Source organism: Aethalodelphis obliquidens, unplaced genomic scaffold (genome assembly GCF_003676395.1).
Source record: "Aethalodelphis obliquidens isolate GAN/ISIS:26980383/991018 unplaced genomic scaffold, ASM367639v1 scaffold4, whole genome shotgun sequence".
Lineage (NCBI taxonomy): Eukaryota > Metazoa > Chordata > Mammalia > Artiodactyla > Delphinidae > Aethalodelphis > Aethalodelphis obliquidens.
In genome coordinates, this window is record NW_020837948.1 from 35,215,755 (window position 1) to 35,229,919 (window position 14,165).

Below are 14,165 nucleotides of genomic sequence, written 5' to 3' on the forward strand. Positions count from 1 at the left end.
GTAGTGTGTATATGTCAATCCCCATCTCCCAATTTATCCCACCCTTTCCTCCTTGGTAACCATAAGTTTGTTTTCTACATCTGTGACTTAATTTTTGTTTTGTAAATAGGTTCTTTTGTACCATTATTTTAGATTCCGCATATAAGTGATACCAGATGATATCTGTCATTCTCTGTCTGACTTACTTCACAGACAGAGAAAGACAACTATCATATGTTTGTCTGATGTTCTCTAGGTCCATCCACGTTGCTGCAAATGACATTATTTTGTTCTTTTTTATGGCTGAGTAAATCAAATCTCTTAAAATGTCATTAGGATAATAAAAGTTTATGGTGGTTGGATATGTGTGAAAGAAGAGGAATGTCAAGGTTATCAGAAATACCCACTAATTAAAAAATAATTTTACTAATGTATAACATATGAAACGTGTATATAATTGACAATCTTAGTGGAACTTGAAAACATTCTTAGGCTACAATTTAGTGTGTGGTCTAGGATCATCCTTTGTACTGTAACTACATATATACTATACTCTATTTTGGGCTTTTATCATCAGTTGAATAGACTATTATTGTCATGGAACAGATCAGCTATCCCCTGAAGAGTCATATTTCTGAAAAGAGCCTTATTCTACGTTGTTACAAGTCAAACTGACAAACTAACCAGTACCTTCTGTACACTTGTTTAGTGGATCACCTGCTTAAATCCACAACAGATATTAGTGAGGTGAAAGTCCGGAGCTCAAAATCTAATTGTAGACCCAAGATACACAGTCAAGAACAATTAGAGAACAAGATGAAAAGTGTAGAAAGAGTACTCAGTTGTTTCAAGGAGAAGAAAGATCCATGTGACTTAAGTAATCAGCAAGGCTTTCATGGAGGATGTAGGCTAAGCCATGAAAGATGAGTAGAATTTTAATGAGTAGGAATAAGCAGAAAGAGCCATCAATAAAGTTGGCCTATTCTTTATCCCATGGGATTAATATCAGGCTCTTATTTAAATAGAATTTGTTCTTGGAACATGAGTTAGGCATTAATTTACCTCAGTATATCCAGGTTTTCCTGGATAATGAACTACCAAATGATAAGAACAGCTATTTTCAAGCATTTAGTAGTAGGCACATGGCAGCAAGGCACACTTTTGATAATGAGGAGAAACATTATATACCTTGCCATTTTAGAGCACAGTGTGTGTATCAGTCAGGGTTCTCTAAAGAAAGAGAACCAATGGGATATATGTGTATATATTAAGAGATTTTTTTTCAAGGAATTGGCTCTGCAATTGTGGGAGCTGGAAAGTTTGAAATCCATACAGCAGGGAAGTCCAAAATCTTTAAGGTAGGCCAGCAGGCTGGAAACTCAGCCAGGAGTTTCATGCAATTTTCATGCAGTCTCTTCTCATGGAAAACTTTTTTCACTCTTAAGGCATTTCAACTGATTGGATAAGGACCATATACATACATATGTCCATGAAAGGGCATGTACAAGACTATTCATTGCATTATTATTTAAAACAGCTAAAACTTGGAAAGAAACCAACTGTCTATTAAGTAAATTGTGGTATAACAGGTGATAAATAACAGTAACAAGAATGAATTAACTATAGCTACACATAACAACATAGATGAATGTCACAAATACTATTGAGTAAAATAAGGCAAACACAAAAGAGTACATATACACGATTCTACTTACATAAATTTTGAAAGGAGCTAAAGGTTTCTTGTTTCTTAGAAGTCGAGGATGGGGTGCTTAGTGACTGGTCGCTGTGTGTGGGAGGAGGGAGGGGCTTCTGCAGTGCTAGTGACCCTCCATCTTTTGATTTGTGTGCTACTTACACGTGTTCAAATTGTGAACATTTATTGAACTACACGCTATTTGTGTACTTTTCTTTATGTATGCTATATTTCAGTTATTAAAGTTTTTAAAAATGACATGGTAGTATAAAATAAGATCAATCAAATAATAAGAAAAAGTTCTTTGGAAATAAACATAAAACAGCAAAGAAAATCAATAGAACATTTTAATGATAAAGTTCAGAAAATCTCACTAAAGTATAACAAAATTAAATGTTATAGACAATAGAAAATAAATGTTAAGAAAATCAGGGTACTAGTGAATTTCTTTAAATTATGGAAATGACCTAATTAATTTATAACTCAGCTAAAAGGATCTGACTATCAAGAATCACCATAATGTGGCTCTCTGGAAAGACTGACAACCTTAACAGTATAATGTAGACATAGTCCATCTCTTATTAGTCCTCCTTTTGCACTTCATGCACATATAAAGTTTAATTGCATTACTCTTCAAGATTCTAGTTTGGAATCCTCCAAAGCAGGTCCTCACAAGATATCTGAATGACACTTTTCCTTCACCTTATTCTGTGTGCATGTGAATGTACATAGGTGTGGATGCATATGTACACAACTTTTTTAGATCTATATTTCAGGTATAAGGACTTTAGGATGAAGACAGTCAAAATTCTACATAACATAAAATCCTACAGAACTTACAATGTGTATAACTAACAATATGTATAACTAACAATATGTAAGTATAACTTACAAAAAGGGTAATTATATGAGATGTAGGATGTGTTAACCAACCTTATTGTGGTAATCATTTTGCAACATATACATCTATCATCAAATCACCAGTTATATACCTTAAACTTCAATGTTATATAACCATTATATCTCAATAAAGCTGGGGGGGAAAAGGAAAAACATATACCGAAGTTAAGGCATGTCCACATGTTCAGAGCCTAAGACTGAAGAGAGATGTCTAAGTTCTTTGCACTTGATCACTCAGTCAGAGAGAAGTGGGAGGTACTGTGCTTGATAGGAGAAAGGAAATCCATATAACACAATGGTTGTCACAATTTTATGGTATGTATTTTAAAACTATTAAACTATAGAGACTTAAAACGCAGTGGCTCTGAAGAAATTAATTGACACTGCAATACTGGCAAGGCCCTCAGATAACTATATAAGCTAATCTCTTCAATGTCCATTTGAGAAAAATGGAGTACAGAGAAGTTGAATTGTCTTTCAAGATCACACAGCCAATTCTATACCTAATATTTTGCTTTTATACAATGTGGTCCCATCCATAGACTTCTGCCTTGTACAACTGCCTGAAAATTGAGAAATTTGCCTTTTCCACCTGGCTATGCAGTGTGGAGGTTTAAGTCAGGTTGTATAGAACTCTGAAGTCCTCAGAGTGGCCATACCAGAGAATGTACACATGTTCTGATAGTAAAATTAGAAAACCATAAATCTAGGACATTTTGCTATTACCCAAACGAAGACGAATTTTAGCATAGATTTCACTGCTCACTTCAAGGGGTATCTGTAGAAAGAAGATCGATTAATTTCCAGGATCCAGGATAATGAGTCTCTCAGAACTTTGGTAAGTGATTATACTCATTGTTCGTAATGGAAATTTTGTGAATTGTCACAATTTATTTATTGTTATTTGGGTTACACTTACTGTCAAAATACTACCTGCCTTTCTGGGAAGAATATTTTAATGTCCATATTCAATATATCTATTTTTGTTTTACTTTAAATCAAGCTAGCCACTTAGTTGACTTTCTCTTTTTTAATGTTTATCTTAAAGGATTTTTCTTATTTTTTCCCACTTCCCCCTGTATTTTGGCTTTAGTTGTCATACCCAACTCTAGCTATAGTCAAGCCAAAATTGTGGTACACAAAGATGAAATAAGCATAGTTGTGGCTTTTGAGAATATTTTACTTTAACAGGAGAGGCAGAATATAAACAAATAATTGAAGTTCTTAAGTGCCATAAGAAATTTTATAGAAAGTGTTCTGAACACACAAGTGATTGATTATTGATTTGTCTTCAGAGTTGAGGTATTTGAGCTGAATATTAGATGATGAGTTGGGAATAATAGAGATAACGAGGAAAAGCATAGCAGTGTAAAAGTATAAAATAGGTTGAACGAACAGGAAGTACTGTAACCTTCAGTAGCCACAGTGTGGGACCCGAGGAAGCAGTGTAGTGGGACACTTGAAGGATACAAAGAATCCTGTCTTCCATGTTAACTTTTTTTGGCATTTATGCTGTCAGTGATAAGAAGCCATTAGAGATTTTAAAGAAGATACTTCGCTGCACGCTACTATATTTGGTGAATGTAAGAGAGTACAAAGCAGACTTTTGGATGCATTAGTCAACAATTTGGAAATTACATGCATTGAACAAATGCATGGAAAAATCTCTAGATTTCTACTCCAATTGATTCTTTGTAGATATATGTATTTTAAACAAATAATGACTGTAGAAATATTTCCAAAGTCTAAATGTAAAATTAGTTAATTATGTGTATTAATTTCCTTGTACAAAATTTTAAAAGTATTGTTTAAAAATGTATTAATTTACTATTGTACAATATAAAATAAAAATTGGGATTATATTAATACTAATTATTCTTTTAAAATCTTCCTCAGATATGCCAAAAAGGAGAGTTTAGGTTATATTTATGATCATTCTCACATATTTCACAGCACTATGTACTCCTGTAACGTCTGAGATATAAAATTCATTCTATAATTCAATAAACAAAAGCATTTGATTGTTAAAATAATAAACGGCTTTGACTTTGGGCTCAGTCTGAACCAAACTGAATGGCTTACACTAATCAAAAACATTGATTTTGTTCATAATAACATAAAAGGTCTGGAGTGCCGTTGATTAGATTTAGAAAAACAAGACAATATGCCTTCTGTCCATGGTGTGAGGATCAATCACTGGTATGTCATGAAAATTAAAGATTATTTTTCTGCTACTGCTTGGATGCATTTATGTCATTTATTTAATAATAAACTTGTTACTAAAAATCAGCTAAGTGAATTTGTTCTGAAAACTTTTAATTAGAACTAATTGCTGTTCTCTTTAGGATTCTGTGCCAACTCATCATCTGCAGTGATTTTTAGTGGATAATTTTCAAACTACTGGAAAAGAGATTTAAAGGTGATATGTTCACAGACAATTTAGGTTTATCAGAAAAATATGGCCAGGTCATTTTCACTGTCCTTTGTCCTATCTCCTTTGCCTACTTATTCCTCAGAACAAGGAGTCTTGCCAATTTTCAGTTAGAAGCAAAGCTGACCAAGTCTGAAACCCTTGTGATTAGTTATAATTAGATTTGCAGGAGGGAAAATGAATTAGAGTAGTATAGTTAATGGTCTCCATGTGGATAGTTAATAAGAATTGAAGAAGTCATCCCACTTATAAATTAAGATATGTAGAAAAATGAGTTTATGTGAAGAAGGCGATTAATTATGTGCACTGATAAAACATTCAGCATCTTTTTTCTTTTATGGAAATTTGTTCTTAAGAAATTAGTTTTTAATGGGCAAAAAACCTACGGATAGAATCTTTTTAAAACTACAACCACTATGGAACTATATAAATTATAGAATATATTTCATGTTAAATATGCCATATGATTAATTATCATACTAAGTGAAGCAAGTCAAACAGAGAAAGACAAATATTATATGATACCACTTATATGTGGAATCTAAAAAATAATACAAATGAACTTATTTATAAAACAGAAATAGACTCACAAACAGGAAACAAACTTATGGTTACTAAAGGGGAAAGGGTAGGGGAGGGATAAATTAGGAGTTTGGGATTAAAATATACACACTACTATATACAAAATAGATAAACAACAAGGATATACTGTATAGTACAGGGAACTATATTCAACATCTTGTAACAACCTATAATGGAAAAGAATTTGAAAAAGTATATATATGTGTGTATATATATATGAATCACTTTGCTGTACACATGAAACTAACACAAGGTTGTAAATCAACTATACTTCAATTTTAAAAAAACTACAGCCACTAATGTAACTATATAAATTATAGAATACATTTTATGTTAAATATGCCATATGATTAATTAGCACCGAATTTTAGACTCTTTAGTCAAGGTCAAGCTATATTTACAGGTAATAGATTTGGAAAGAATCTCATGATGTGCAGTTTTCAAGGATATTTTCAGTTGTTATTATTTTTGAACACTTACTAACTAAATCACATCGGTATTCATGTAAAAATAGTTAGAACTGAATGTTTTCTACTTGTGTATAAATGTTCTGATTCTTTGCTTAAAGGCAATGGCATTCTTAAAGTAGGACACAGTGAACAGAACTGGCCTAATAACAAGCACTGTAATGTGGATACTGACATGGATATAAACCATTTAGTAGGACAGAGTGACTCAGGGTGCTGAGTTAATATGCGATAAAACAAATAATTGTAAAGTGATCAAGGCAGAATTAAAAGGATTTTACTAATGATATTTAAGTTAAAAGTAGTTACTTTATTTTTTCAAGGGAAATATTTTAAACATAAAATACAAATGTCAATGTTCATAATTTTCAGTGTACAGATCTTTCACTACCTTAGTTAAACTTATTCCTAAAACTTTTTTTGAAGTACAAGTGTCATGAATTATCAATTTGAACTCAGCCTGAACCAAACTGAATGGCTTATATTAAGCAGAATATTATTTGTAATAAGTAATATTTTTATTGAGATACAAAATCTGTACTGAGATAACAAAGATTATAGGTTAGGTGAATCAGGACATGGTCTAGTTTCACCAAGAATGTTCCAGTTTACAATTTTATTCTCATGGCTTGACAATAAGGTATAAGTTGACCATAATCGTAGTTCTATATAATTTAGCAAGGGACCACATGAGTCCATGGTGAAGGATATTGCCTTTGTGGTGAATGAGCTCTCAGTATCTGTTGCATTACTAGTGCCAAATTCCTCCAAAGAATTGTGACAAAGCTACTTCCCCCTTGACTTTATTTCCTTAATAAGTCATTCCAAATTTCCCTTACTTTCAGGACTCTCACTTCCAAAACTTTAGACATATTATAAATGTTTTCCATTTTTTTCTAGAAAACTTATATTTTGACATAATTTGTTTTAAAACAGACTTGCTATCTTCCATCTTCTATCTTTTTTTATAAGGATACTTATTAATACTACTTTAAATAAGCCCTGGTCTCATAATTTATACCTAAGCTTCTTATAAATTTCTTCAATGGTAGCCCTTAATTTTCACTTGCTTGAGAGACATTTCTTTTACCTCTGTACAAAATAAATATCACTAGTGCATCAAATTGAACATTCTGAATATAAAATTTATCTTCTCACTTTAAAATCACCGTTCTCCGGATCACTGAGGTTCAAAATGTAGAGCAATTTCAGATTCTCATTTCTCTAAGTCATCTTTCATCAAATAGGTCACCAAATCCTGTTGATGCAACATGCTCAGTATCACTTAAATTTACTATTTTTGTTTTTTAGTTATCATTATCAACCCAAGTTTATTTCATTATGATTGTTCCTGTAAAGTTTTGAAGCCTTCCTAAATATTTTCTCTTCTAATCTGTCTTTCCTCCTGTTTGTCTTGTAAGCAACTCTAAAAGTTTTAAAAATCGTTTATTTATGTTATTATCCTTATCCTCAGACATTTTAATGACTTTGCTTTTTCTAGAAAAGCCTGGTCCCAAGCTATATTTCCAAATTTATTTTCAGGTAACCCTTATACAAACCATTATACAAAGTCACTTTAATTGGTGGAATTATTAGGAGAAAAATAGATTATATTTTAGATAGGGATTATCAATAACTAATAAAATAGTTTTTTTTCTTTTTACCTAAAATTTGTCATTGAAATATTTTCAAACAATTTCTAGCCTATAGCTAGTTTTCAACTGGAAGACATTTCATTTCAATTGAATAGCAGTGGTGAGAATAAGTTTCCCTAATACACATGTTCATATTGATTTTTACATAATTTCCAAATATTTTATAATGCATTTGTATAATGCAGGACTAAGACTGCCCTTACTAAGAGGTTTGGATCTTGTGTGTTTTTGGTAGAGCAACTGCATATGACTTCATGTTATAATATTTCTTCCATAAAAATGTGCCTGTGAGAACAGATGTGGAATGCCATTTTTTAACAGAAATGTTAATGTGTTAGAAGAGATGGGAAATTTTTAGTATACTGATATATAAATCATAAGGCACTTCAACAAGAGAAAGCAGTTTTGCTTCCATAGTTTCATAAAACTGGTTCTCTGCCTTTTCAAGGGTTTTTGGCATATGTAGTGACTAAAATTCTCATCTTTTATGCTTCTCATGTGATTTCTCCCTTGACAGAAATTCACTCTGTCAATCAAATTTCAGGAATATTTTTATATGGTAAAAACCACATTTCCAATTAAAATCACCATCTACACTTAAAATTTTTGTGAATGAAATTAGTTATAGAACTTGATAAACCAATATAACTATATCTATGATTCAACTATAATATATATATTATATATATATATATATATATATATATATATTATATTGGGTAGAATTCTCAAAGCCAGCTAATAGAAACCAAATTAGCTTAAATTAAAGACATAAGTAAATGAAGGCTAATGATGACCCAGAGATAAAGCTATATGTATTTAATTAAATTATTAACTGTATGATTTGTTTAAAATAGAGATTTAATTATATTAATTTAATATCAAAGGTGGGAAACTTAAAAACAGAAGGTGACAGAACTGAATTTCAAATGTGTTCTTATTAGTAAATATTTATACTTCTCTTGAATGTTTTTCCAGAAGGTATATCAAAATGTTCTGACAATAACTGGTGCTGGGGATATTACAGTGACACTTTAATCACAGTATCTAAATTATAATAATGCAACACAACTTGTTTTCTCATTATCAGAACTATCCTTTTCAAAATTTTAAGCACTTAAAACAAATAAATGTTTCCTACTGCTTCAAAAACTAAAACTATTTCTACTGTTTTCTTCATTTGAATTAGAGACCTAAATGTAAGACCGGATACTGTAAAACTTAGAGGAAAACATAGGCAGAACACTCTGACATAAATCACAGCAAGATCTTCTTTGATCCATCTCCCAGAGTAATGCAAGTAAAAACAAAAATAAATGAATGGGACCTAATTAAACTCAAAAGCTTTTGCACAGCAAAGGAAACCATAAACAAAACAAAAAGACAACCCACAGAATGGGAGAATATATTTGCAAATGATGAGACCAACAAGATTAGTCTCCAAAATTTACAAACAGCTCATATGGCTCAATACCATAAAAACAAAAAACACAATCAAAAATGGGCAGAAGAGCTAAATAGACATTTCTCCAAAGAAGATATCAGATGGCCAATAGGCACATGAAAAGATATTCAACATAGCTAACCATAAGAGAAATGCAAATCAAAACGACAATGAGATATCACTTCACACCAGTCAGAATGGCCATCTTCAAAAAATCTACTAACAATAAACGCTGGAGATGGTGTGGAGAAAAGGGAACACTCCTACATAGTTGGTGGTAATGTAAATTGGTACAGCCACTATAGAGAACATTATGGAGGTTCCTTAAAAAACTAAAAATAGAGCTACCGTATGATCCAGCAATCCCACTCCTGGGCATATATCTGGAGAAAAACGTGGTTTGAAAGGATACATGCACCAAAATGTTCACTGCAGCACTGTTTACAATAGCCAAGACATGGAAGCAACCTAAATGTCCATCAACAGATAAATGGATAAAGAAGATATGGTACACATATACAATGAAATATTACTCAGCCATTAAGCAGAATGAAATAATGCTATTTGCAGCAACATGGATGGATCTGGAGATTATCATACTAGGCGAAGTAAGTCAGAAAGAGAACGAGAAAGATACCATGATATTGCTTATATATGGAATCTAAAAAAAAATGATACAAAGGAACTTATTTACAAAACAGAAACAGACTCACAGACTTAGAGAATGAACTTACGGTTACCAGAGCAGGAGAGAAGGTGGTGGAGAGGGGCAGATGGGAGTTTGGGATTCACATGTACACACTGCTATATTTAAAATAGATAACCAATAAGGACCTATTATACAGCACAGGAAACTGTTCAATATCCTGAAATAACCTAAATGGGAAAAGAATTTGAAAAAGAATAGATACGTATATGTATAAATGAATCACTTTGTTGTAACCTGAATCACTTTGTTGTAACCTGAAACTAACACAACATGGTAAATCAACTATAATCCAATATAAAATAAAAAATAAAATATATTTAGCACAATAAAAATAAATATATAAACAAAATTTCATTTTTTTGAAAACTTGATTTCCAAGCAAAGTATTCAAGAGAACATTTAAATCGAAATTCACTCCTTCAGAGGTCCCTCCCATCAGGAAGCTCGCACAAGCCACTTAGATAGCCTCATCCGCCAGAGGGCAGACAACAGAAGCAAGAAAAACTACAATCCTGCAGCCTGTGGAACAAAAACCACATTCAAAGAAACACAGAAAAAATGAAAAGGCAGAGGACTATGTACCAGATGAAGGAAAAAGATAAAACCCCAGAAAAAAAACTATATGAAGTGGAGATAGGAAACCTTCCAGGAAAAGTATTCAGAATAATGATAGTGAAGATGATACAGGACCTTGGAAAGTGAATGGAGGCAAGGATCCAGAACATGCAAGAAATGTTTCACAAAGACCTAGAAGAATTAAAGAACAAACAAACAGAGATGAACAATACAATAACTGAAATGTAATATACACTAGAAGGAATCAATAGAAGAATAACTGTGGCAGAAGAACAGATAAGTGACCTGGAAGAAAGAATGGTGGAAATCAGTGTCATGGACCAAAATAAAGAAAACAGAATGAAAAGAAATGAAGAAAGCCTAAGAGACCTCTGGGACAACATTAAATATACCAACATTCACATTACAGGTGTCCCAGAAGGAGAAGAGAGAGAGAAAGGACCTGAGAAAATATGTGAAGAGATTAGAGTCAAAAATTTCCCTATAAGGGAAAGGAAGTAGCTATCCAAGTCAAGGAAGCACAGAGAGTTCCAGGAAGGATAAACCAAAGGAGAAACATGCCAAGAAACATAGTAATCAAATTGACAAAAATTAGACAAAGAAAAATTATTAAAAGCAACAAGGGAAAAACGACAGATAACATACAAGTGAACTCCCATAAGGTTAACAGCTGATTTCTCAGCAGAAACTCTACAAGCCAGAAAGGAGTGGCATGACATATTTAAAGTGATGAAAAGGATGAACCTACAACCAAGATTACTCTACCTAGCAAGGATCTCATTCAGATTCGATGGAGAGATCAAAAGCTTTACAGACAAGCAAAAGCTAAGAGAATTCAGCACCACCAAACCAGCTCTACAACAAATGCTAAATGAACTTCTCTAAGTGGGAAACAAAAGAGAAGAAAAGGACCTACAAAAACAAACCCAAAACAATTAAGAAAATGGTTATAGGAACATACATATTGATAATTACCTTAAACGTGAATGGATTAAATGCTGCAACCAAAAGACACAGGCTTGCTGAAGGGATATAAAAACAAGAACCATATATATGCTGTCTACAAGAGACACACTTCATACCTAGTGACACATACAGACTGAAAGTGAGGGGATGGAAGAAGATTTTCCATGCAAATAGAAATCAAAAGAAAGCTGGAGTAGCTATACTCACATCAGATAAAATGGACTTTAAAATAAAGAATATTACAAGAGACAAAGAAGGACACTACATAATGATCAAGGGATCAATCCAAGAAGAAGACTTAACAATTGTAAATATTTATGCACCCAACACAGGAGCACCTCAATACATAAGGCAAATGGTAACAGCTATAAAAGAGGAAACTGACAGTAACACAATAATAGTGGGGGACTTTAACACCTCACTTACACCAATGGACAGATCATCCAAACAGAAAATTAATAAGGAAACACAAACTTGAAATGACACAATAGACCAGATAGATTTAATTGACATTTATAGAACATTCTATCCAAAAACAGCAGATTACACTTTCTTCTCAAATGCACACAGAATATTCTCCAGGATAGATCACATCTTGGGTCACAAATCAAACCTCGGTAAATTTAAGAAAATTGAAACCATATCAAGCATCTTTTCTGACTCCAACACTGTAAGATTAGAAATCAATTTCAGGAAAAAAAACTGTAAAAAATACACACACATGGAGGCTAAACAATATGTTACTAAATAACCAAGAGATCATTGAAGAAATCAAAGAGGAAATCAAAAAATACCTAGAGATAAATGACAATGAATACACGATGACCCAAAACCTACAGAGGCAGCAAAAGCTGTTGTAAGAGGGAAGTTTATAGCAATACTATCCTACCTCAAGAAACAACTAAAATAAACAATCTAACCTGACACCTAAAGGAACTAGAGAAAGAAGAACAAACAAAACCAAAAGTTAGCAGAAGGAAAGAAATCATAAAGATCAGAGCAAAAATAAATGAAATAGAAACAAAGAAAACAATAGCAAAGATCAATAAAACTAAAAGCTGGTTCTCTGAGAAGATAAACAAAATTGATAAACCTTTAGCCAGATTAATCAGGAAAAAGAGGGAGAGGACTCAAATCAATAAAATTAAAAATGAAAAAGAAGTTACAACAGACATTGCAGAAATACAAAGCATCATAAGAGACTACTACAAACAACTCTGTGCCAATAAAATGGACAACGTGGAAGAAATGGACAAATTCTTAGAAAGGTACAACCTTCCAATACTGAACCAGGAAGAATTAGAAAACATGAACAGACTAATCACACGTAATGAAATTGAAACTGTAATTAAAAATCTTCCAACAAACAAAAGTCCAGGACAAGATGGCTTCACAGGCAAATTCTATCAAACATTTAGAGAAGAGCTAACACCCATCCTTCTAAAACTCTTCCAAAATATTGCAGAGGAAGGAACACTCCCAAACTTATTCTATGAGGCCACCATCACCCTGATACCAAAACCACTTAAAGATACTATAAACAAAGAAAATTACAGACCAATATCACTGATGAATATAGATGCAAAAATCCTCAACAAAATACTAACAAACAGAATCCAACACCACATGAAAAGGATCATATACCATGATTAAGTTGGATTTCTCCCAGGGATGCAGGGATTCTTCAATACATGCAATTCAATCAATATGATACAACATATAAACAAGTTGAAGAATAAAAACCATATGATCACCTCAATAGATGCAGAAAAAGCTTCTGACAAAATTCAACACCAATTTATGATAAAACTTCTCCAGAAAGTGGGCACAGAGGGAAACTACCTCAACATAATGAAGGCCATATATGACAAACCCACAGCAAACATCATTCTCAATGGTGAAAAACTGAAAACACTTCCTCTAAGATCAGAACAAGACAAGTATGTCCACTCTCGCCACTACTATTCAACATCGTTTTGGAAGTCCTAGCCATGACAATCAGAGAAGAAAAAGAAAGAAAAGGAATACAAATTGGAAAAGAAAAAGTAAAACTGTCACCGTTTGCAGATGACATGATACTATACATAGAGAATCATAAAGATGCCACCAGAAAACTACTAGAGCTAATCAATGAATTTGGTAAAGTTGCAGGATACAAAATTAATGCATAGAAATCTCTTACATTCCTATATACTAACAAAAAAGATCAGAAAGAGATTTAAGGAAACAATCCCATTCACCATTGCAACAGAACAAATAAAATATCTATGAATAAACCTACCTAAAGAGGTAAAAGACTGGTACTCGGAAAACTATAAGACACTGATGAAAGAAATTAAAGATGACACAAACAAATGGAGAGATATACAAGGTTCTTGGATTGGAAGAACCAGTATTGTGAAAATGACTATATTACCCAAAGCAATCTGCAGATTCAATGCAATCTCTGTCAAATTACCAATGGTATTTTTTATAGAACTAGAACAAAGAGTCTTATAATTTGTATGGAGACAAAAAAGACCTCAAATAGCCAAAGCAATCTTGAGGGAAAAAAAAGGAGCTGGAGAAATCAAACCCCCTGACTTGAGAGTATACTACAAAGCTACAGTAATCAAGACAATATGGTACTGGCACAAAAATAGAAATATAGATAAGTGCAACAGGATAGAAAGGCAAGAGATAAACCCATGCATCTATGGTCAACTAATCTATGACAAAGGAGGAAAGGATACATAATGGAGAAAAGATAGTCTCTTCAAT